Here is a 4,763-nt window from a genome sequence, read left to right as displayed (position 1 = left end):
GATTCAGGTGTAGAAGTGAATTTCCAGCACTTTTTGTCTCATGTGAGAATCCTGTCAGACGTGCCGTTAACGTGCTACTGACGCTTAAAATTAAAAAAAAATTTGGTTCATCATGAAAAATTCTGAAAAAAATCATGGACGTTTCTGCTCATATTATCAACCTTGTCCTAGAATTTGAAATGATTCCATCCAAAATTGGAAAAGTTATAACACTTTTTCAAATTAGATCACAGTTTATAAGGAAAATCATGCAGTATCCGGAATTACTCACACAGACTTTGAAATGATTTTTGGGGTTTCAATTCAAATAATAACAACCTACTATTTTATCGTTTCCAACATTATTTCAGTGTCAAGCACGAATGTCCCCCCATAAAAAATCAATAATCTCCACCTGAAATTAATATCAAATATTTTAATAACAGTAACATTGTCAATAATTTTGAAATTGCCACCATTACTATGGTATCGAATCAAAATATCGATATATTATCAATAATATGCTACTGTGAAATGGAAATATCAAAGTCTTATTGATATATCAAACTAATTCTAACTCTTCTCCAGGGGAGAACTGAGTTTATTGCATTCAAAAATGTAGAAATCAGGATTGTATTCTACTTTTACTTATTTAAACTATGTAATTTGAATAACACATTTCCAAACAAAGATGAAGATGACACTTGAGAATATGTAATAAATTATTAATAGTCGATAATTATTATTTATCAATGTATTGATAATATTACATCAACATTTTGGGTCTATCAATAGAATGATCATGATGACACGATGCACAAGCACAATAAATTTTGCAAAGGACCAACGGTTTTTCAAATGAGTTTTGCAGTCTGCAATTTTTGTGATTTTATCCAGGAAATATAGGTAAGTCGAGTGATTTTGTTTTTATTGATGTACTGTAAAATGAAAGAATAAATTTATTATAGGTCTAAATACTCATATATTAAATGATAATCTTTTCAAAAGACTATTATAGGCCACGCATAACATAACCTTATAACACAACACTGAATACTGTATTATTTAAGGCATAACTTGATAATAATAAGAGAAAAGCCTCTTGAATTTATCATTGCTGGTAATAAGATGATTATTATTCTAGGCAGACACATTCCAGGGTTATATGCTGGTACATATAAATTTAAATATGTAACAAAGCTCTTTATTTAGCCTAGCCTAAGTAATTGAAGTCACCACAAACCAATCTACACTCATGTTATTATAATGAACTTAATATCAATAATATATAACTGTGGATTGATAGATTAAAATCTATTCAGTTGTTTTCTAGACCGGCAGGCTTTATTTAAACTTTTTCCAGCAAGCAATTGATTCATTTATTTATATTAACAGCTTTATATCTTATTCCAATTCAGAAAAACTATCGGTGTAGTCCTCTCATTTTAGCAATATATATTTTATATAATAAGAAAGAGTGAGACTGTGTGTTTGTAACATGTGTGTCTTTCCAATTTTCTAGTCAAAAAATATCATTTGAAATATGTTTAATTATAAGTAGACTTCTGTTTCATCTCTGATAGGAGCTGCGGTGATGAAATTTTCCAACACAAAAGAAAAAGACATAGGAGCAGTATGGTAATCAAATACTGGCTGAAGTCTCCAAAAACTTGGTGTACCAGCAAAGAGAAATCTAAGTAAGTCTCAATTTTGATTAATTTAAAACAGAATATAAAGTCAAACAATTTTTTTCTATGGGTGATGTCCACATGAGCTCTAGGCTTGTGCTAATCATTATAAGTTAGTAATCATACCGGGTGAGTCATATGTGAGGGAACCTTCCAATAAATTAGAGACTGTTGTTGATATAATACTGTAGCTTTCAGGATATGTTACTGGTCAAATACTCTAACTCTTGATGTACGGTACAACTGAATTTCAACCCCTTCATGAGGGGTTGACTAGGTTCAGAATGTATAATATGGTGACTCAATAGTTGTAACTGGAAAATTTTAATGTAAACGCCTATTGTGTGGTACATTATTTTAAAGGGCTTTTCAAAACAAGAAACATAACATCAATTAAAATGTACTATGAAACTTGAATCCAAAACAGTGGCTGATTGAAGTTACAGTTTGTAAAGAAATGAGGGGTTATAACTCAAATATTTTTAATGTAAACACCCATTGTGCGATACATCATTATAAAGGCCTTTCCAAAACTAGAAAGATGACATCAATAAAAATCTATGATAATTGTTTCCAAAATGGCGGCTGATTGAATTTTATCAATTATTTCTTTTAAAACCAAAACTTCAATCAGCCGCCATTTTGGATAAAAGTATCATAGAAGATTTTTATTGATTTCATCTTTCTCGTTTTGAGAAGGCTCATTCAAAATCTTTGATTTACAACCCCCAAGTCACCCCCTTATGAGGAGTTGAAATTCAGTTGTATGTCAAAAGGTGGAGTATTCGACCAATAACTTATCCTGAAAGTTACAGTATTATATCTACAACAGTCTCCAACTTATTGAAGGGTTGAAGACTGTGATGTTTTGAAAATAAATTCAATTTTAATATAAATTATTGTTGTTTCACCATTTTATCAAAGCAAAAATCTCCCTATTGGCCATCCAGACATTTATGGTTTTTTCCCATTGGTGATGCAAAGCTAATACAAGCAAATGGCTGATACAAAGTCCAACAGCTGAAAAAAGAAGCTTACATGGAACATTTTTGAAATTTGTCAGCTGTTGAATGATTACAAATGAAAAAGAGCTTTCTTTTTGTAATTATAGTGTCCAGCTGTTAGATTGCATATATCACTACTTACTAGGAAAAATCCTTTTGTCTGAATAGGACTTTATAGTTGAATTTAATTTTTATTCAGTTTTGTGTGAAATTATTGTAAAGTTAGGGTAGAGAATTTACTTCACATTATATTGTGGTTATTCAAAAGTTCTATAAGATTTATAGTCTTTTAATGTAAAAATAAAGAATTGAAAAGGTTATTTATTCAGAATAATTAAGGTAATCCTTCTCCATCTTTTCACGATAAAATATTGCAAAAATGTATTTTGAAAACATTATTTTCATGTGAATTTTTGGAAATTTTCATGCGAAAGAAATGACCAAATGTGTGACAAGAAATGTAGAAAAAACCGTTTTATTCATGTTCTTTTCTGAGAGTTCAGTATACATGTTCAGTATAACGTGAAAATGTAGAAACAAAAAAAACGTTATTTTTAAGTTCCAGTTCCACGTACCTTTCACGTGAAAAGTTGGAACATTTACACTTTTTTTCATGTGAAAAAATGTGATTTTCTCGACTTTTCCACCAGAATATGACGTTATAATGTAAAACTGTGAGGACATAATTTTTACGTGAAAAAAACGCTCTTGTGTTATCTTGGACTTTCCTTTCAGGAGAGGGAGAGTCATGCATGTTCAAATACATTTTTAGGTTATTAAATAAATTTGCTAGCAGATTAATTCAGGAAATAAAATCCTTATTTTCTAATTTGTAAAGATTGTATACTTTGAACTGTTATTTGTTCTAGAAATGTTCAAATACCGGATCCTGGAGGAAAATCTGAATGCTACAAAAATTGAGATTGAATTGAGGTGCAGTAACATAAACCAGTATGTAGCTCAAAAAATTGCTACTTTAAACAGGAAGAGATTGAAGTATTCTGGAGCACCACAATAAGGACCTTTCTCAATAGATAAATGACATGCATACGAGTTATTTTAATAAACAAACTTCTCACATTATTTATGTCTTAACTATTTACATCCCTTAATTTTTCATCAATATATCAATAGACATCTATTCACTGAATCCAATTCACTTATATTAATTATAGATAATTAAACAGGTATACTCTCTTGTCTGATGCCAGTTACAGCTGGGTTAAAATATTATAATCCTTGCAAATGTTATCTTCATCCTAAGCTGCTCTCCTAGATTTAAAAGAGGATTTTTTCTATAAAGGAGTCGGGCTGCTTATAGATGGCTATTGATCTGTATTGATATCAATACAGCTGGTTATGTATTGATATCCATGGCTACCCTATTGATTTGTATTGATATCATTAGGTATTTGGGCCAATACATATCAGTAGTATAAAAAGGGCGACTCTGGCACACTTGTGTCAGAGGTCACTCAAGTTGACCAAACCTAACCTCAAGGTCACCCAAGTCGACCAAACCTGACCTCAAGTTCACCCAAGTCACCCTAACCTCAAGGTCAGCCAAGTCAAAAAAAAAAAAATTTCAAATTTTGAAAAAAAAAGAAAATTAAAAAAAATTAAAATTGAAAAAAAAAACACATAAAATCGAGAATAAATAAGAAATAAATCACTGGGGATCTTTAACTGGGGGGCTATAAAAGGAGTTGTTCTGCAAGGAGTGGGACATTGTGTCTCGTGCAGTCTTGCTGCCAGTACATGTGTGTGATTTTCGTGTATTTGTTTTGGATTACTTTCATCTTTATCATCATCTAAGAGTAAGTACCAGTGCATTCTATAGCTATATATATTTATATTGTATTCCTGATTTGACAATTAAATTCAAAGAAAAATTTGAGTTGAATTTTGAAGTAGGTGGTTTGAGACTCAATTAAATTCAAAAATGACTAGTTTAATTGTGAATTAGGTTCCAATACATAGAGTACAATAGAAGTTGAGAGTTTGATTGTGAATTAGGTTTTTATACATAGAGTTGGTGGTTGTATTTCATCCTAACCTAAAAAACATATAACAAGTCTTTGCCATAGAATTA

General features: G+C 30.6%; 1 long non-coding RNA gene across 1 annotated transcript; it reads left to right on the top strand.

Annotated features, from left to right (window-relative positions):
• Positions 1-809: 809 nt before the first annotated feature.
• Positions 810-3,715, top strand: LOC120350830. The gene is made up of 3 exons (XR_005571036.1): positions 810-885; positions 1,563-1,676; positions 3,541-3,715. It is a non-coding gene; the product is annotated as an uncharacterized LOC120350830 (long non-coding RNA).
• The last annotated feature ends 1,048 nt before the right edge of the window (positions 3,716-4,763 follow it).

The sequence above is a fragment of the Nilaparvata lugens genome, chromosome 4 (assembly GCF_014356525.2).
Source record: "Nilaparvata lugens isolate BPH chromosome 4, ASM1435652v1, whole genome shotgun sequence".
Classification (NCBI taxonomy): Eukaryota; Metazoa; Arthropoda; class Insecta; order Hemiptera; family Delphacidae; genus Nilaparvata; species Nilaparvata lugens.
This window is presented reverse-complemented; position numbering and strand designations above follow the sequence as displayed.